The sequence below is a fragment of the Equus quagga genome, chromosome 13 (assembly GCF_021613505.1).
Source record: "Equus quagga isolate Etosha38 chromosome 13, UCLA_HA_Equagga_1.0, whole genome shotgun sequence".
NCBI classification, from domain to species: domain Eukaryota; kingdom Metazoa; phylum Chordata; class Mammalia; order Perissodactyla; family Equidae; genus Equus; species Equus quagga.
In genome coordinates this window covers 86625178-86647374 of record NC_060279.1, presented here as the reverse complement: position 1 = coordinate 86647374, position 22197 = coordinate 86625178, and the positions used below count along the sequence as shown (strand labels likewise).

At 39.7% G+C, this 22197-nt stretch overlaps 1 pseudogene; it reads right to left on the bottom strand.

Annotated features, from left to right (window-relative positions):
• Positions 1 to 18548: 18548 nt before the first annotated feature.
• On the bottom strand, positions 18549 to 19436 carry LOC124250308 (vomeronasal type-1 receptor 4-like; annotated as a pseudogene).
• Between the last annotated feature and the right edge of the window lie 2761 nt (positions 19437 to 22197).

The window sequence follows — 22197 nt, the reverse complement described above, 5'->3', positions numbered from 1 at the left end:
GCACCACATCAGGGCCATGGTCTCTCTGCCCTCTCTGGGGAAGACCTAATTAGTGGGCTTGCCACACCCATGTGTCCCAAGAATGGGGAGGATTCTCTGGGGAGCACCAGGAGTGCAGCTAGCCTGTGTGGTAGAGAGTCCACAGGGTGTCTCTGGCCAGCAGTCCTGTGTGCAGTTTAGTTTCGCAGATATTGACCGAGTATGCAGTGGGTAAGAGCAGGTGCCTTGGAGCCAGACTGCCTGGCTCCAGATCCCAGCTCCTACACTTAATAGCTGTGTCATCTTGAGTAGGTTACCAGGTCTCTCTGAACTCAGTTTTGAACTGTGTTAGATGGGGATAGCAGTAGAATCTAAATCAAAGGGCCAGTTGTGCAGACTAAATAAGTTCATACATATAAAATGTGAAACAGTGCATGGCACGTGAGAAGCAGTCAGTCAGGGTTAGCCGTAACTTGCCAGAGAACCCCGTGTGGGTCAGGCCATGTCCCTCAGGAGGTCTCAGGATAATCAGGGCTATAACACAGCAGAAGGGGCCTGTGGTAAGACAGAACCAGTTGTCCTTCAGTTTCTGTTTGCCCATTTCTTTACTTAGATAGACACTCTCATTTTTAACTGTGCACACGACTGCCTGGATTCAAGGTATTTTTCCAGTGTCTCTTAAAATTTGGTGTGGCATTGTGAGTAAATTCTGGCTAATAATGCGTGAACATAATGGGTATGTGCAACTTCTAGGAAGTGTTCTCAAAGGAGGAGAGATGCACCCCCTTGTTTCTTCCTTCCTGTGCTCTGGAATGTAGACCAGATGACCAGAGTGGGAGCAGTCATCTCAGACCAGGAAGTTATCTTAAGAGTATAGGCCAAGCAAGGCGGCAGAACAAGAGAGAAGGAGCCTGGGTTCCTGATGCAGTGAAGACTCAGGCCAGTATCCAAGTATCTGTCACGTGGGAGAGTTAAACTGTTTAAGTGACTGTTTGGGGGTTCATTACTTGAAGGTCACCCAAATTCTAACTGATGCAGGGGCCAAAGAGCTCTGGAGAGAGGAGCAGGAGACTTAGTGGATGCTGTTGCATGTAAGGTTTCAAGGAGGACGTGATACTTAAGTGAAATTTGCCTTAGCAGAATGGAAGGGAAATTGGCTTTGGGTAGCAAGGTGATTTCACCAGCTCAGCCCTCGTGTTGCCAAGTCCTTAGTGTTTATTAGACCCACTTGGGTCCTTGGGGATGAGGGTAAAGGAGACCTTGTTCCTCCCATTATTAGCTTATGGTTAGTTTCATAAGGGCAGGGCCTGTGGTTTAAACTCAGCCCACCTACCCCTGACACAAATTACCTTTCCTAGGATATAAATATTTGAAGGACTGAATGAGTGAAGAATTGATGAGATTGGGAGCTGGGGCAATAGGATCACTGAGCATGATGTTGAATGTTCTAGCTTAGTAGGCAACCTACCAATAATTGTTGAAGGAACATTCAAATGAATGATCCATGTTGTTCCAGTTATATTTTGCTGCATAACAACCCACCCCCAAAACTTAGTGACTTAAAACAATAAAAACATGGTTCCTCATAATCTGCAGTCTCTAGGCTCTGCTCAGTTGGCAGGTTCATCTGCTCCTTGGGGTGTGTACTGGGGTGGAACGATCAAGATGACTTCTTCACTCCTATGTCTGGCACCTCAGCTAAGGCCTGGTACAGTGACCGCTCCAGGGTGGCTGGACCTCTTTATCTGACAGCTTCCAGCTCCACAGAAGTTTCCAAGAGAACAAGTTCCAGATTACAACTGTTTTCCAAGCCTCTGCTTGCATCACAAGCCAAAACAAGTCGCATAGCCAAGCCCAGAGTCATTGTGGTAGGGAGCCACGTAAGATGTGAAACCTGCAGGTGTGGTTTATTGGGCGTGCCACTGTAACAGTCTACTGCCTGTGGTCCAGAGACAAAATTTTTAGTTCCAACTTAGCTCTGCTACTAACGTGTGGGGGCATCAACAGTATAAGGAGATGAGGCTGATTCCAGAGTGTATACAGCAGCTGGGAGCAAGCTGAAGATTTAAACTTCATTCTGGAAGGCACAAGCAGCCACAGGGGTTTTTGGCAAAGGAGTGACAGCATTAGAATCGAAGGAGGAGGCCTGAGGCTGGGAGCCCCGGGAGGATTCTGGTATGAGACAGGAGTTTTAACTGGAGGCGGTAATGCATAGTTAGGGAGATTTTGGGTAAAAAAGGAAATGGAAAGATTGCCGAGGAGACAGATTGGGCCTTGGTGACACCTGGATTAGGGGAGTAAAGGGAAGGATGCAGTCACCTTGGCAACCAGGATTCCAGTCTTCCTAGCCTCACCACCCACTCCTCCCTGGGAAACATTCTTGGTTCCTGCAAACCCACACATGCTTCAACATCTCCAGCCTTTTGCTTATAATGTGAACCTCTACATTGGAAGCTTTCCCTGCTCCTTACTCTTCATGGAAACAGAAGTAATTTGGCATGGAGAGTGGGGAAAGTGAAATGGAGTGACACAGGTGAACATGGAGAAGTATGTAGGGGCCAGATCCCAAAAAGATCCAGATAGCAGGGTGAAGGGCTTGGACTTGCCTTGAGGGAGAGGGTCCAGTAAGACTTGAGGAGAGCCTTCTGGGGTCAAACAAATCTAGCAGACCAGGGAGGAGGCTGAGATGATGGTCCTGGAGGGTGAGGACAAGGCTTCAGTGGGGGCTTTGGCTGAGGAAAGAGGGCAGAGAAATTGAGGAAGTGGACTTGATGCCACTTCTCTTTTTCAAACCCTAAGAACTTACACAAGAGGCAGCCGGAAGGAAGGCCCTGTACCTCTCCTCTTCTCAGTTCTAATCAAAACATCTGAAGTTGAAACACATTCCTTGTCATCAGCCTCCTGCCTGGAGGAAATCCCCACTCCCTTTAGTCCTTCCCTGTCCATCTGTGTTTTCCAGATGGGGGAACAGACCCAGACTGTTTTGACTTTGATGTGGGGTCTTAGGACTGACCAGACCAGAACTTGACAAATCTCTCCCAGAAGGGAAAAATCCCTTAATTTCCTCTAGTAGCTTATGGTACTCAGTGCCCAGCCAAAGAGGGAAGCTGGCCCTACAAGCTAGACAAGAAGATGCAGGGCATGGCCAGCTTAGTAGCACTGTAGGAAAGATGGCTCCTGATTTCTTAGCCATGATGCAGAATGCAGAAATCTCTGGTAGGCTTTTGAATGAGTCATTGGTGACAAAAGCTGATCTGACCTGAACTGCTGTAGTAACAAAACCTCACTTAGACTGCTATTTAGTGTTTTATCCCTCTCATATGGAATGTAAATCACATAAGAAATGTTCGTGTGTTAGGATTATAGGGAATATATTGAATTAGTAATCAAAAAACTGTCCACAAAGAAAAGCGCAAGCCTGGATGGCTTCACTGAATTCTACCAAAATATTTAACAAATTAATACCAATTCTTCACAAACTCTTCCAAAAAGTAGAAAGGGAGGAAACATTTCCCAACACATTCTGAGGCCAGCATTATGCTGATAACCAAAAGGAGACAAAGACACAAAGTGAAAAAAGTCTACAGACCATTGTCTCTCAGGAACAGGTACAAAAATGCTCAACACAATAGTAACAACCCAAATCCAGCAACACATAAAGAGAATTGTACACCATGACCAAGTGGAATTTATCGTAAGCATTCAAGGTTAGTGTAACATCAGAAAAATCAATGAAATACTCCATATCAATAGAATAAAAAAAAAAACCATGTGATCCTCGCAATTGAAGAAAAAGGATTTGACAAAATAAAACACCCTTTTGTGATTAAAAACACTCAACAAACTAGGAATAGAAGGGAACTTCCTTAACCTGATAAAAGACATCTACAAAAAACCCACAGCTGACATAATACTTAGTGAAAGACAGTGCTTTCCACAGAAGATAAGGAACAAGACAAGAATGTCCACCCTCACCACTTCTATTTAGCATGATACTGGAAGTTCCAGCCAGAGTAATTAGGCAAGAAAAAAGTAAAAGGGCATGCAGATTGGAAAGGAAGAACTGAAAATTCTCTCTGCAGATGACATGATTTTGTATATAGGAAATCCTAAAGAATCCAGTAAAAAAAATTTGAGCTAATAAACGAGTTCATCAAGGTTGCAGGATACAAGATCAACATGCAAAACTAATTTGTATTATTGCAAATAACAAGTGTCTCATGAGGATGTGGAGATAATGGAACCCTCGTACACTGCTGGTAGGAATGTAAAATGGTGCAGCCACTTTGGAAAACATTGTTAGTCCCACTAAGTTACCATTTTACCCAGAAATTTTACTCCTAGGTATGTTCCCCGTAAGAACTGAAAACACACAGCCACACAAGAACTTGCTCACAAATATTTGTAACAGCATTGTTTGCAATAGTCAACATGTGGAAATCACCCAAATGTCAATCAACTGAGGAATGGACAAACAAAACGTGGTGTGTCCATGTAATGAACATGACCCATAAAAATGAGTGAAACATTGATAGTGCTACAACATGGATGAACACGGAAAGCATTATGCTAAGTGAAAGAAGCCAGACACAAAAGGCAACATATTGTATGATTCCATTTATATGAAATGTCCAGAATAGGCAAATCTATAGAGACAAAGTACGTTAGTGGCTGGGGTTGAACGTGGGGGTTGGGTGGTGGAAGGGTGGGTGGACAGTGGAAAGTGATTGCTTAATGTGTATGGGATTTCTTTTTGGGATAATGAAATGTCCTGGAATTGGTGGAGATGGTTGTACAACTTTGTAAAAACCACTGAATTGTATACTAAAAGGGTGAACTTTATGGTATGTGAATTACATCTCAAAGAAAACAATCACCACCAAGCCCCATCCCACCCCTCAAAAAGAGATCCCCTGGCTGTAGTTTGCCAACCCCTGGTCTAGGTAAGTAGGCTTGTAAGAACAAAGAATTTTCTTCTGTCCTCTCCACAAAGTGATATATACTATTTGTTTCAAGTGCTGTTTAGAAGACGATTTTCTAACTTATGTTTGCCATCAATTTCTATCTTCTTTGCATTATAATTAGAGAATATATTTTTTTGTTTTTTGTTTTTAATTTTATGGGGGTTTCTTTTTGGGGTTTTTTTGGTGAAGAAGTTTGGCCCTGAGCTAATATCTGTTGCCAATCTTCCTCTTTTTGCTTGAGGAAGATTGTCACTGCGCTAACATCTGTGCCAATCTTCCTCTATTTTGTACATGGGACACCACCACCATATGGCTTGATGAGCAGTATGTAGGTCCATGCCAAGGATCCAAATCCGCGAACCCTGGGCTGCTGAAGCAGAGTGCACAAATTTAACCACTACTCCACCAGGCCAGCCCCATATTTGGTATTATGAAAATCCTTTGATAACAACCGAGACTTACCTTATGCACCCAGTATGTGGTCCAATTTTGTAAATCCCTTTGTTTCATTGAGTAGAATGTGTAGTCTGCAGATGTTGTGAGCAACATTCTACGTATTTCCAAAAACCAAGTTTATTATTTGTCTAGGAAGACCTATTTCTAAATTAATTCTGCTTTTTAAAAATTAATATTAAGGAAATTGTGCTGAACTCCCACTTTAGTGTGGAATTGCCTGCTTTTAGTTCTGTAAACTTTTGCTTTATATGTTTTAAAGTCATGATTATTGAGGCATCAAATGAAGATTTTTTATATCTTGGTGAATTCAGTCTTTCATCATTATGAAATAAATTACCTTCTTTACATTGAGGAAGACCTTTTTTTCCTTTGGGCTCCTTTCTCTGATATCGATAAAGATTTATCAGCTATCTTTTGATTAGTATTTGCATGGTATACTTTTCCCATCCTATTACTATCAAACTTTCTGCATCCTGAAGTTTTATTTGTAAATGGCATATTTTTGAAAATCCAGTCTAACAATCTTTGCTTTTAACCAATAGTTATTCCAATTATATTTAATGAACTAATAGACTTGGGCTTAAATCTGCTGCCTCCCATTATGCTTTCTATTTCTTCTGCCCTTCTCTGTGCCTTTTTCTCATTGTTCTTTGTGGATTGACTTTGGATTGATTTTATCAGTCCATTTCTCCTCTCTTCCTCGTTTGGAATCCACAGACTCTGTTTTTATTCCTTTAGTGGTTCCCCTGGAACAGTGTTTCTGAACCTCGGCACTGTTGGTATGTTTAGCTGGATAATTCCTTGGCAGGGCTATGCTATAGGAAGTTTATCAGCACCCCTGGCCTCCACTCACTAGATAGCAGTAACACCTCTCCACCCCCTCCATGGCCAGAAATGTCTCCAGACATTGCTTGTATGCACTGGAGGCAAAGTCTATCCCAGCTGAGACACTGCCCTAGAAATCACAACATGCGTAACCGACATATCAAAGTCTAACAGTAATCAGAACTACCCTCCTTGTGCTTAATGTAAGGACCTTAGAATCTTGATACTCAGAATGCAGTCAGTGGACCAGCAGCCTCAGCACCCTCTGGGAGCTTGTGAGAAATGCAGAATGTCTAACCCTACCGAGACTTGTTCGATTTTATCTTTATGCTTCTTTTGTCTTTAATGCCAAAAATCTTAGTTTTCTGTTTTTTTGTGAGGAAGATTGGCCCTGAGCTAACATCTATTGCCATTCTTTCTCTTTTTGCTTGAGGAAGACTGTCACTAAGCTAACATCTGTGCCAATCTTCCTCTATTTTGCATGTGGGATTGCCACTATAGCGTGTCTTGACAAGCGGTGCTGGATCTGCACCTGTGATCCAAACCTGTGAATCCTGGGCAGCCGAAGTGGAGTGCGTGAACTTAACCACTATGCCACCAGGCTGGCCTCTGAAAATCTTAGGTTTTAGTGACATTGACATAATAATTTATTTGTTTTATCCATATTTTAGGATTGTATATAATTACATGATATCTATAATTTTAGGACATTTGGAAACATTGCCTATTAAATAAATTCTATCAAATATATAATGTATCATATAAATAGAGTATATGTTATACAATTATACATTCTATATATTAGGAAAACATAAAATCATTTGTAATAGTTCCAAAATGACTAACAGGTTTACTAATAATCAGTTTACTGAGTATAGCTTAATCTTTCTTTATGGTTCTTTTTGTTTTGAAGAAAGTTCCTGTGTATGGAACCTGCAGTCAGTCACACAGCCCTTTTCTTCCTTTTGAGAAGTGCTTCAGCCATGGATATGTGGAAAGGATTGCTGGTCTCAGGGTCCCATCCTCTGAGATCTCCAGTCGTGGCTTTTCCACCTAGAGGGTAACTCAGCTTCTGTGACCTTTCAGTTGGGAGAATCAAATAAAATGATGATTGTTTAATTTTATTAAGTATATTGTTAGGAGCAGTTACTAATCACCCCATCCTGCAGGCTTTGCTTGCTCTATAAGCCTGACCCTTTCTTTAACAGCTGAAGTTTGCTGTTCTAAACCCTTGAACCTGCGGCTAGGTCAGGGTGAAGAGACGGGTGGAGCCGAGATGAGCTACACTGCCCTCATTTCTCTTCCCCGGCAGGCCTAAACCAGCAGTGGTGCATTGGTTGTCTCTCCTGACTTCTTTCATGACATCATCCATGAGAACTCACACAGTAATATCGTCTCCCTTTTTGATGACTCCATTTCTTTGGCTGAATTTGTTGTTTTTACCTGTTGCTCCTCCATTCAGTGCTTCAACCTAGAAGACCTTGATGTAGATGAATTTGTGGAGCCATTTGATGCTTCTGGCTGCCTTAGCTTCAGTGGTCTGAGTAGAGGTTAGCACACACTCTTAGAATCATTGTGCCCTCAGTGCCAGGAACAGGATCCACCTGTGGTGCATGAACTGCAGGTGTCCCTGGAGTAGAATTACCATGGGTCCCTGAGCAGCTAAGAATTACAAGGTGGCACCTCATCCCCAATGAGTAAACTGTTCACCCCACGGATAATATCTTGCACATTGTGATAAAGTATAGATGGAAGGAAGGCACCAAGTTTCATCTCCCCAAATGAATGATGACAGGCCTGAAAACATCCCTCAGATGTCATGTCTGTGCTCAAAGACAAATTCCATGCACAGTTCTGCAGAGATGCACCAACATGGTCTAGAGTTCCCTACTGAGCCACAAGGACGTGGGACTCAGATCAGTTTTTGTCTGTCTGGGTGTGTAGTCAAGATGGAGATAAGGGTATTTCCATTCATTCCCACCAGCTCGTTATTTTCCCTCCATCATTCATTTCCCATTCATTTTACCCCAACCTCTTTCTCACTCTCTGCCTCATTTTTCTAAGGCAACATGTGGTTACCTCATGAACTCTCCCACCATTACCAGAGGATTCCTTTGCACTGTGGTGAGGTAGGAGCCAGTCCTTCAGGCATCTCCCAGAGAAGTTGGGACTTTGGACAGGTGGTCAACTCTTTCCCTCCCCAGGGAGAAGCTGGGATCTAGGATTTTTCTCCTGCTCACCCTGTGCTTAGCTGGGGTAGGGGCTACAGCAGCTGTGTGTGTGCTTGCTGAAAACCTCTGTCTGTTCTCGCCAGGCTTCAGGTATCTAGAGTATGCCAGGTTCCATCAGTGCTCCAAGACAGACACGACAAACCAATCCCTTGGGCAGCCCCAGAAAAGTTGGAACTTTGAATGTGTGATCCAGCTCTTTCTTTCCTCAGGGAGAAGCTGGGAGCTGGCATGTTCCTTCTGATCAAATGGAGCTGGGTTAGGGGTAGGGATTTTGGCAAGAAGGTGTCTGGAGTTTTCCTAGTGGCTTTGATGTGGCTGGTTTCTGTCTCACCCAGGGTTCAGGAACCTCTTAACTAGTTTCAGAATTTCTCACAAAAGCAATTCAACTGCGTATTGTTGAATCAATGTGTCTGTGAGGGAAAAGGAGGATTCTGGGCTTCCTGTTCTGCCATGACCCTCTCAGGCATATATCCTTTTTGTTTCAGCAGCCTTTGGCTGTTTGCAGCCCAATGACATGAATATATAATGTTTTTGATTTTCTCAAAGTTCTATGTCGGTGTTGATAATCCCTTGACTCTTCCTCCTTCTGCCAGGAGAATGAAAAACAAAGCACAATCAAGTTACTTGTTTCAGTCCTACCTCTCACTCTTCAGCCTCATTAACAGGTAGGACAGTGCAGGGCCCTTAGTTCTACTTTCCCCAGCATGTGGGTGACAGAATTTTCTACTTGTCCTAGGAAGACTTCTCGTATCCACTAACCAGGACCATGAAGGGTCTTTGCAATTTACTCTTTGAGAAAGTCATGTCTCTCTCAGCATCCCATCCTCATCATCAAGACTGTCAAGAAATGTGAAGAAATGGCTTAGAATTTACCCTATTTGCAAGATAATAAATTAATCTTGTCAGTTTCATGGATGCTGACAGAAGGCATGAGACTCCTCAGATTGAGATAAAAGATTTTTTATTCATGACACAGCAGCAAGATCTTCATTTTTGCATTTGTTCCCCTTGTCTACCTCAAGTCCTTCTGAGGTGATACAAAGAGACCCAGGTGGATGCCGCACATGTAGTAGGCTTGTGTCACAACTGAGCAATCCCAGTCTTTTAAAGTTGGTCACAAAAAAACCTGCCCAAATTTTGCCTCAGAGGGAGGCATTATCTTTATCATATTGGTTAAAATTAATTCACACTTTTCCCTGGAGAGAGATGCTACCTACATGACCTAAGGCTTACTGTTATTCAAAAGATTCTTTAAAAGATAATTCAAGACAGAAGCTGATATAAGCTGTGAAAAAAACTTGAGACTAATGGAGAATTGTCTCAACATGGTGCACATTCCCTTTAGAGCTAGGGAATAATCAATTCTCTAAACAAAAAGGTCCACTGAAGATTTTTGACACCATGGCTAACCTTGATTGGTGGCACACTGAAGTTGTAAAGATTGAAGGAGACAAGAAGAGAGAGAATTTCCAGTAGACTTGACAGAATGTCAGCTCCAAGGGTGAGATTATGTTAAAGTAGGTGAGGCAATGACAGGTGACAACAAATGACAAGAAAGCCAAATACATTTCAGAATAAATTGAAATATGTTATTCTGATGAAAAAAAAAAAGACTTAAATCACTACCTATACCTGTAACAAATTGATTTTGAATGGATTGATGATGTAAATTTAAAAGTATAAAATGATATTTTTAGAAGAAAATAGACTATTTCTGAGATCTCATAATAAGAAAAGACTGCGTAAACAGAACAAAAATATTAACTTTAAAGGAGGACATGACAAGTCATATTGTATTAAAATTAAGAGCTTCTGCTCATCAAGACACCAAGATAGAATTAGAGATAGAGAGAGACAGAGAGAGCCAAGAAAGGCCTCCTATCCAGTGTATATAAAGGACTTTTTAAAATTCAGTAAAAAAAAAAAAAAAAAAAGGCAGAAAACACAATGGGAAAATGAACAAAATAAAGCAACAGACACTTCAAGATAAAAGTACCCAATGTCTAAAAAACAAGAAAAATGATCAACTTCCTAAGTAAATAAAGGGACTGCAAATAAAGCTATTACCTGGTTACCGTCACACACCAGCCACAAAGCTAAAATGAAAATGACAGAAAATACTAAGTGTGAATAAAGATATGTATAAATTAGGCATCTCATACACTGTTGGTGGGTGTGAAATTTGTACAAACATTTTGGAAAACTGCAAGTATCTCAAAAAGCTGAGTAGATGTAAACCTGTGACCCAGCAATTCTTCTACAACATATGTATTGAACAGAAATACATACATGTATCACCAGACCACACTTAGAATTTATATACCAGTGCTCATCATCACAGCTCCAACATAAACCCACTCACATATGCATTAAGAAAAGAATGATTAAATTAATTCTTTGATACTCACATAATGGAATTCCATCACCAATGGCATGAAAAAATAGAGATAAATTAACAAACATATGGAACTTTAAAGGCCAAGTACCAAAGAGTCCTTGCTGTGTGATCCCATCCATGAAAATTACAAAGAGGTGAAATTGATGTATGCAGTTATATCACAATAATGATACTCTTGGGGATAATGACTGGGGCACAAGGAGGCATCTGTGAAGCTGTCAGTGTTTTCTTTTTCAGATAGGAGCTGCACACGGAGATGTGTTCAGTTTTTGAAATTTAATTGAAAGTCCATTCATGGCCTGTGCATAAACATTTTTAAAAGACATATCAGCAATTAAAATAAGTTGTAAGAAGGTAAGTACATTAATATGTGACGACCTTATGTTGTGAAGGTGGAAGTTAAAAGTATTACTAACATTAATTGTGATTAGTTTTTAAAAGCATTCTGCAAATTCTGGTTGGAATCTAAGAGATACTAAGTCTATAGCACCCAAAAAAAAGAGGGGGGGTAAAATGTAGAATTTTAAAATAAATTAACACAGAAGAAATCAACATAGAAAGAATAAGAAAATAGAACAAGTGTCATGAAGACCACATAGTTGGTAAATGCTTCCCAAATTTGTCCGTTATTATATTAAACATAAAAGACTAATTAATCCTGTTAAAGTAAAATATTATTTGACTATATTCACTTGAATATTTTTATCAAGAGATATAGCTAAGACAAGAACTAAAGTTAATAAATGATAAATACATCCCAAGTACGTTAAGGAGATAATCAACTAGAATGGCAAGATAAATATTAGAGACTCCGCTGCCTCCTCATTTGCCTCAGACTCTGCCACTGCCACCAACCAATCGCCCCAACACCACCCCCAGCCCTGGTACAGGGACACATGCTCTACTGCAAGACAGTGTGAAGATGAGTCAACTGTGAATTTAAATGAGGCCTGCAGGATGCATGCCCTCCAGGCAGGCATGGTGGAGAAACTGACAGAGTCCATGGTACCAGCTTTCTCAGGTAGAAACATCTCCAGTGTCACCACCTTTGTGCTCAACTACTTGGCCTTCAACACATCCCACCAGGTCCTGGGCCAGCTGAATACTAGCAGAAGGGTAAAGAAGGAGGTTGGTGTCAAGATAGTGGTGTAGGCGTACTCTGAACTCACTTCCTCCCATGGACACAACAATTTACAACTATTCTTGGAACAATTACCCCTGAGAGAACTGAAAACTGGACAAAAAGAACCTCTGCAACCAAAGACAGTCCTGACTGAGGTGGAAGAGGCAGAAATTCCTTTCTGGAGAGAAAAAGCCACCTTCCTAAGTGTTAGTGCTTTATGGCTGGCCAGGAGCAATCCTAAGGTACACAGCCTTCCCTGGAGGAGTAGGGGACCTGAGCAGGGGAGCACTACTGCTATAAGCATCCTTTGGACTCAGCATAACCTAGATGAGTGTCATAATATCTGGCTTTGCTGGTTACTGACAACAACAGGGAATACTCCTATAAAAGCTATTGAACATAAGGGGAAAAAGCTGGCTCTTAAAAGGCATATGCACAAATTCCCCTGTTTCAGAAAGCAACCTAAAATCACCAGAAAGAAAGGTTAACAGTCCTTTTGTGAAAAGAAACTCATCTAATATGCTCTGGGTGCATCTCATTGAGAGGTGAGACCTCTGGGACTGAGACATTGGTGGCAGCCATTATTGTGACCTTGTACAACCATGCTGACAGACACTGATGGGCACTATTGGAGTTCTTCCCCTGGCCTATTGGCCCAAGGTCTGTCACACCCACTAAAGCATTGATTTAATCCAGCTCAGCCAGGGCAGTCAGCCCACCCTAGCAACTGGCCTGACCCAACAGCAAGCCCTTGGGCAACTTATGGGCCTGCATAGGCTGGGTGCCTGGATCCTCTTCATCTGGGCAAGTGGGTCCAACTCTGTGGGGCAGGGTGTGTGTGAAGAGCAGGTGGAGTGTGTGGGACATTGGTAGAGTGTGTGGGGCCTCTCCAGTGGGGTGATTGTGTCCACTTCAGGGGGTCAGGACATGCACATGCGACAGGACTGTGTTGGCAGTGTGTGTGGCCCTGTGGGTAGTGGGGCTTGTCAGTGGCAGAAAAATGTGCTTCTCACACAGGCACATAGAGTATCAGCCCCACCTTCCAAAGGATGAAACAATTGGGTGCTCACATGCCTGGGTTCAGCCCCACTCACCTGCAATCCAGAGAGAACTGACAAGAGCCTTGCAGTCCAGAAGCCAACAGCAATTGTAAGTCCCTTAGCCTGGCAACCTGCCATGCTGGAGGCCTACTGACTTAACAGAAAAACTGCAACAGGAATGTGCTATTAGACCTTGCACCCAGCTGTGCTTGGGCTGCCCACACGCAATAAAGTGACTGAAGAGTCCACAGCAGCCACACACAGCTGAACCTTACAACCAGCCAGCCAGGGGGACAGCCTAGCCTCCCTGGACACCTGCAGCAAGAGCAGCCCTGCCACAGCAGAAGGACACATAGCCCACACAGTGCACACCCCTGGAATATTTGGAAATGGTGACAAGAGGGAAGCACACTGCTGGGCCTCAAAAGGCATGTCTTACATAATGCCCCAGCTCCAAGATCAGAAGATGTAGCCAACCTACCTAGTACATCAACATAAACACAGAGAAAGAGGCAAAATGAGGAGACAAAGGAATACATTCCAAGTAAGTGAATAGGACAAAACCCCAGGGGGAAAAAAAAATGAAACAAACAAGCTACCTGAGAAAGAGTTCAAGCAAAAAGTCATAAGGATGCTCACTGATCTTTGGAAAAGAATGGATAAACTCAATGAGAACTTGAACAAAGAATTGGAAAATAGAAAATAGAACAAATTGGAAATGAAGAATACAATACCGAAAATGAAAAATTCGCTGGAGGCACTCAATAGCAAAGTAGATGATATAGAAGAATGATTCAGTGAGCAGAACGAAAGACTAGAGGAAATCCACCCAAGCTGAACAGATAAAAGAATTAAAAATAACAGGAACAGTTTAAGGGACCTCTGGGGCAACATCAAGCACACTAACATTAGTATTATAGGTGTTGCAGAAGGAGAAGAGAAAGATAAAGGGGTAGAAAATCTATTCAAAGAAATAATAGCTGTAAATTTTCCTAACCTAAGGAAGGAAATACATCCAAATACAAGAAGCACAGAGAGCACCTAACAAGATAAACCCAAAGAGGCCCACAGCAAGAGACATTATAATTAAAATGTCAAGAATTAAAGATAAAGAGAGAATCTTAAAATCTGCAAGAGAAAGGCAACAAGTTACATACAAAGGAAACCCCATAAGGCTATCAGCTGACCTCACAGGAGAAACCTTACAGAAGTAGCATGATGTATTTAAACTGCTGAAAGGGAAAAACGTACAGCCAAGAATACTCTACCTGGTAAGGCTATCATTCAGAATGGAAGGAGAGGTAAAGAGTTTCCCAGACATGTAAAATTTAAAGGAGTTCATCAACAAGAAACAAGTTTTATAACAAATGCTAAAGGGACTTATTTAAGTGGGAAAGAGAAGACCACAAATAGGAAGAAAATTATTTTCTAAAAGTCAATAAAATCACTGGTAAAAGTAAGGTAGCAGATCAACTATATATGAAGATAATATGAAGATCAAAAGATAAAAGTACTAAAATTACCTATTTCCATGATAAGAGGATAGAAATACACACACACACACACACACAAAGAGGTTCGATATGATGTCAAAAACGTAAAATGTGGGAAGAGAGGAGTAAAAGAGAAGAGTTTGTAGAAAGAGGTCCAACTAAAGAGACCATCAACTTCATATAGATTGCTATATATGTATGTCATTATATATGAATCTCATGGTAGTCACAAACAAGAAACCTATGACAAATACACAAAAAATTAAGAGAAAGGAACCCAAACCTAATACTAAAGAAAGCTATCAAATCACAAGGGAAGAGAGCAAGAGAAGAAGAAAGAAACAGAACTACTAAAAACACCCGGAGAAAAAAGTAACAAAATGGCAATAGGTACATATTTATCAATAGCTACTTTAAGTGTCAATGGACTAAATGCTCCAATCAAAAGGCATAGGGTGGCTGATTGGATTAAAAAAAAAAACAAACCAAGATCCATATATATGCTGCATAAAAGAGACACTTCAGATCTAAAGACACTCCCAAACTGAAAGTGAAGGGATGGAAAAAGATACTCCATGCAAATGACAATGAAAAGAAACATAGGGTAGCAATACTTATATGAGACAAAATAGACTTTAAAACAAAAACTGTAACATGAGATAAAGAAGGGCACTACATAATGATAAAGGGAACAATGCAACAAGGGGATATAACACTTGTAAATATCTATAAACGCAACACAGAAGCAACTAAATATGTAAAGCAATTACTAATAGAAATAAAATGGGAAATAGAACACAATACTAGTAGGTGACTTTTAACACTCCACTTACACCAATTGATGCATCATCTGAACAGAAGACCAATAAGGAAGACCAGAAGACCAGATGGACTTAGAAGATACCTAGAGAATTTTCCAACCAAAAATCGCAGAATATGCATTCTTTTCAAATGCACATGTAACATTCTCCAGGAGAGATCACATATTAGGCCACAAAACAAGTTTTAGTAAATTTAAGAAGACTGAAATTATACCAAGCATCTTTTCTGACCACAGCAATATGAAACTAGAAATCAACTACAGGAAGAAAATTAGAAAAGACACAAATATGTGGAGATTAAATAAAATGCTACTGAACAATGCTCAGGTCACGAAATCAAAGGAGAAATCAGAAAATACCTGGAGACAAATGTGAATTAAAATACTACATGCCAAAATTTATGGGATAGAGCAAAAGTGGTTCTAAGAGGGAAGTACATTAAAAAGATCATACTACATGATCAGGTAGGATGTGTTCCAGGGATGCAGGGATAGTTCAACATCTGCAAATCAAGCTATTTAATACACCACATTAACAACATGAAGAATAAAAATCACATGATCATCTCAATAGACATAGAGAAAGCATTTGACAAGATAGATCATCCATTTATGACAACTCTGAATAAAATGGGTATAGAAGGAAAGTACCTCAACATAATAAAGGCCATATGTGACAAACCCACAGCTAATGTTCTCAATGGAGAAAAATTGAAAGCTATCCCTGTAAGAAGAGGAACCAGACAAGGATGCCCACTTTCACCACTCTCATTTAACATGGTATTGGAAGTCCTACCCAGAGTAATCAGGCAAGAAAAAGAAATAAAAAGGATCCAAATTGTAAAGGAAGAAGTGAAACTGTCAATATTTGCAGGTGACATGATTTTGTATATAGAAAACTCTAAAGAATCCACGAAAAATCTTTTACAATTAAATGAATATGGTAAAGTTGATGGATACAACATCAGCATACAAAAATCAGTTGTGTTTCTATACACTAACAGTGAAATAGCAGAAATAGAAATTAAGAATACAATCCAGTTTACAATTTCAACAAAAAGAATAAAATATCAAGAAATAAACTTAACCAAAAAGCTGAAAGATCTGTACACTGAAAACTGTAGAACATTGTTGAAAGAAATTGAAGAGGACACAAAGAAATGGAAAGATATTCCATGCTCTTGGGTTGGAATAATTAGTATTGTTAAAATGTCCATAGTACCTAAAGCAATATACAGATTCAGTGCAATCTCTATCAAAGTTCCAACAACATTTTCTACAGAAATGGGAAAAAGAATAATAAAATTTATATAGAACAAGAGACCCAGAATAGCCAAAGGAGTCATGAGAAACAAAGAACAAAGGTGGAGGTATCACACTCCCTGATTTCAAAATATACTACAAATCTATAGTAACCAAAACAGCATGATGCTGGCATAAAAACAGACATACAGATCAATAGAATAGAATTGAGAGCCCAGAAATAAACCCACAAATCTATAGACAGCTAATTTTCTACAAGGGGGCCAAGAACAGACAATAGAGAAAAGAAAGTCTCTTCAAGAAATGATGTTGGGAAAACTGGACAGCCACATGCAAAAGAGTGAAAGTAGACCATTATCTTACACCATACATAAAAACTAAGTCAAAATGGGTTAAAGACTTGAATATAAGACCTGAAACCATTAGACATCTAGAAGAACACATATGCTGTACACTCTTTGATATCTGTCTTAGCAGCATATTTTCAAGTACCATGTCTGACCCAGCAAGGGGAACAATAGAAAAAATAAACAAATGGGACTACATCAAAGTACAAAGCTTCTGCACAGCAAAGGATACCATCAACAAAATGAAAAGACAACATAGCAATCGGGAGAAGATATTTGCAAACCATATATGAGATAATGGGTTAATATCCAAAATATATAAAGAACTCATACATTTCAACAACAAAAAAACTAACAACCCAATTAAAAAGTGAGCAAAAGATCTGAACAGATATGTCTCTGAAGAAGTTATACAGATGGCCAACAGGCACATGAAACGATGTTCAACATCATTAGCAGGGAAATGCAAATCAAATCTACAATGAGATATCACCTCACTCTGGTCAGAATGGCTATAATTAGCAGGACAGGAAACAACAAATGTTGGAGAGGATGTGGAGAGAAGGAAACCCTCATGCAGTACTGGTGGGAGGGCAAACTGCTGCAGCCACTATGGAAAACAATATGGAGATTCTTAGAAAAATTGAGAATAGAACTGCTATATGATCCATCTATTCCACTGCTGGATATTTATCCAAAGATCATGAAAACACAAATGCACAAAGATGCATACACCCCTATGTCCATTGCAGCATTACAGTACCATCACAGTAGCAAATACTTTGAAGAAACCTAAGTATCTATTAAATGACGAATAGACAAAGAAGAGGTGGTATATATACACAATGGAATATTAAGCCATAAGCAATGATGAAATCTGGCCATTTATGACAATATGGATGGACCTTTAGGGTATTATGCTATGTGAAATAAGTCAGAGAGAGAAAATCATATACCATATGATTTCAATCATAAGTAGAAGACAAAAACAGCAACAAACAGCCACATAGAGAGAGAGATTGGATGGTGGTTACCAGCAGGGAAGGAGGTAGGGGAGTGGGTGAAAGGGGTGACTAGGCACATGTGTGTGGTGATGGATTGTAATTAGTCTTGGGGTGGTGAACATGATGTCATCTGCAAAGAAATAGAAATATAATGATGTACACTGGAAATTTATATAATCTTGTAAGCCGCTGTTACTGCAATAAAATAAATAAATAAATAAAGATTAATAAAGAAAAAAAGACTTTATGTTCAAGCAATTTATTATTGTAATTAATATTATTTTAAATTCTAAATTTTACATCCTTATGTAAAATTTTCCAATATTATTTCCTGATGATTAATAACCATAATATGATTTATATGCATACACACATGAGCATGCACACACATACACTTATAATATGCATGTGCGTATTATAATATGCATGTGCATATAATATGCAATATTATATAATATAATATAATGTGTGTGTGTGTGTACCACCACTCTTTTGTAATATGACTGCCTCAGATGATTCTGTGGTGGATGAATGAATAAACTGAACATTGTGCAAAAACACAATTTTCATTTTTCTCCTAGATGAGGAAATTTTGTATTCCTTATTCAGGCAAAGCAGAGCCTGGATACCCTGGAGTCACAGCTCGTGAGCCGAAAGGGACTGACAGTTGGGAAACACAGAGTGACTATGGCAGAGGTGTTCACCAGGAACAAATTAGGATTGTTAAAAAGAGCCAACCACACTGGAAAGATGGAGGAAAGAGTGTAAAAATAGACAAAGGTGCTCACCCAGAATAAGAATGGTTTTCATAGCTCTCGACTCGGGAGGATCTGGAGGAGACGTTGGTCCTATGGATGTGTTGGACCCTCCTTTTTTGCCTGTGCAGGATGAAAACCATGGAGCCACTGGCCCAGACCATGAGCCCCAAATAGAAAATGTCAGGGAATGATGCAATGCTGCAGAGAGTGAGTCTCTGGTTTTGTCATAATGAACAGTATTCAAAATCTTTGTTGTTTGTGATGTTTATGTTTCTCCACTTTCCAGTCACATACATAGGAAAAATCGTGTCTACTAGTATGTGGAGGATCCAGCACAGGAATTTGCTGGTGCTCGTATATTTGAGAGCTTTCAATTTTAGCTCTGTCCAGCTGTAATTCCTGAGGCTGGTGGTGATGGCCTGGAAGATACTCAAGAAGCAGCTGCTACCAATGGACATAACCTCTGCCCACTCTGTGAACATAGAAAAGAAATTTGCATCCAAAACTACTGAGGAAATGTCTCAACCCAAAAGCTGCCATTGTCTGGGGGGCTCCTTTATAGAGAATAAACAAGGAGTTGGCTGCAATCAAGTGCTCAAGAATCAAATCTATGGACCTCGACCCGCACCCACTGAAGTAAAGGAAAATAGAATGGTGAAGAGAGAAATTGCCCAGGATTCCAATGATAGCCTGTGTTAAGAAGGTCGTTCCCATTGCCAGATCCCTCGTGGCCATCTTGTCAGCTCCCAGTCACTGATACTTGTCTTCTGAGGTAGATGTTCCTGAATGGGCACAGGTTATACATATAGCATCAACTGAAATCCAATATTCTGCACTTAGCATTAGTTTCACTAAGAAATACTTAATGTTCTTTCTGTACTAAGAGGTTTTCAAGGGTTGAATGTATAACTTTTAAAGAGCACTTATAATGTGAAATCACTCCTGGAAAGGCAGTACATATGGCAACTTCTTCATTCTTCAGAAATCTGTGAGGCAGACACTTCTGTGATTTTAATTATAAGGTGAGGAGAATGTACACATAGAGAGGCTAAGTATTTGTCAAAATCTGCTGCTTAAGGAAGAATGGGGACTTGAAACCGGTTGGGCTCCGTCAAAAATCCAGAAATAGCAAAATTCAAACCACCAAATCAATAAATAATATTTAGTAAGAGTTTATTGTGCATCGAAGATCAGTTCGCAAACTGAGAGTTTTTAAATTCAAAGATTGATATGAAGCTTAGGGACGTGACCATGTTACAGGATGGCTAACAAAGTAAAGATGAGTGAGTTGTTTAACTTTATTACAATGGAGGTTTCCGGACAGCAGGGGACTGGTTAAAAGTGATTATCTTGCACCATTTTTAGGAAGATGGCTTGTTTCTTTTACAATTATCAGAGGCATTTAAAAGAAATAACTTAAGTTTGGCTTATGTTTATGAAATAAGCTAGATTTATTTTTGCTTACATGTCTTATATGGTTTTGTCTGCTCAGGGAATTTTCAACACTGGTCTGTATTTTGTATTTAATTTTAATAGCTGGTATCAAAGACAAAGCATTGAACTACTGTGCTGTATTAAAAATCTAGTTAGCTGTGTTCATGAAATAATCCAGATCTATATTTAGTTTTAATTTGACAGTTTGTCATTTGATTTTAGACTGGTGGTATTTTACAATTTCATTATAACAAGATTACATTTATTTGTAAAGATTTATTCTATATGCCAATATCAACTATGTGTAAAGCTTTAGATATCTTAGTGACATTTGATGCACTGCTGGCAGCAGAATGCTGCAGGAAGCTGACCCATGAAAAGCTACATGTAATAAATATAAGAATGGCTTGACATTAGGAGGGTCATGGAAAGACTCATTTGCATTTATGTCAAGAACACAAGTATAGTGGCAAGAGTCACAGGAATTGTTGAATAATCATATCATGCCTTAAATTTTGGACATAACACACCAATACATGATAAAGTAGTGTAGGGTTGAAAGTATATTATTATTAATTTCAGATAATATATGTATTTGTTTATTAATACCTGAGTTAAGTAAAATTATTCACAATGATGCAACATTTGTGAATGATATTAAAATATGCAATATACACAAAATAGTATTTGCAAGGCATGAAATCTTGTGCATTTTATAAATTGATGTAGTAGATTTTAGGATTGTTAGGAGAACATATATATATGTTTAATAGACTTTATCTTTTAAGTCAGTTTTAGATTCACAGCAAAATTGAGCAGAAGTTACAGAGATTTCACATATATTCCCTGCCTCCTCACACATATTCACAGTGTGTACAAAATCCACAGTGGTACATTCGTTACAACTGATGAGAATATTTCTTAATCAGGTGAACACAAGACAATACGAGCCAGACAGTTGCTGTGTAAAACATGTAATTATTATGTTGACTATTCCTTTAATGTTCCTTCCCTAAATTTAAGAGGGAAAATAGCCTCAGTATAATCAATAGACTACAATGTTTTCAAGAGATACAAATACTATCTCTATTAATTGCATCATACACTCAGAGTTAAAGAAAATATTTTTATTCAAGCAATTGCCATTCAGATATATTTTCTGTGCAGGATCAGGTGATTCCTGTAGATTTATTGTACTCTTCATTATAAGCACACCTCTAGTAATCCTGAAAATTTAGTCTATGATTCCTGTGAAGTAGTCATAACAGCAGATTGATTTCAGAACTACATCCTTAAGCATCTTAAAAGTCACATTTCATTATTACTTGCATTAAATACCAACAATCATTGTCAGTGAAGATGACATAACATTGCATTAGGAGGCATCAAAGATTGGTGTAGTGTGCAAGACACCCCAACATTCCTTAGTAGCTCAGCCCTTTCCTCAGCAATTATTTCTCCTTCCTGTGTGCTTTGGCATGAGACCAGGTTCAAACCCAGAGAATCTTTTGCTGACCGGATAGTTTGTGCAGAATCCTGCTATGCCTCCTTCCCTTACAGACTGCCTCTCAGACTGAAATAGCACATACTTACCCAACTCCTTCCTGCTGCTAGGACAGTGGGCTCAACGTGATGGTCACTATGGCCAGAATGTATGTGGGAGGGAGGCATCCAGACCCTGATATATAATTTTGTGACTCTGACCTCCCCTCTCCTCAGAATTGCAATTATTTCATCTGTAGCAACAGTGGGAGTGCAGGCTTGGGAGCTCAGAACATTACTGAAAACATTTCTCCAAGTTGTTAATTACCAAAAACAATTACAAGTTTCTGGTTAGTGCTCCTTAGGAGACTATTGGAGTGTTTTTTAGAGGATTTTTCTTTTCCATCATCTCTGAATGCAGACAAGGTCTCACATGGAGGCAGCAGGAGATGTTGAGGTCTGACATGTGAGGGACTGGCTGCAAGTCTGTGTGTCTCACTGGATTCTTCACTTTCCTGAGAAGTTCTTCTGCCTAATCTCTAGTTCTTGCCTAATATTCATTCCAGCGAACTGAACCATC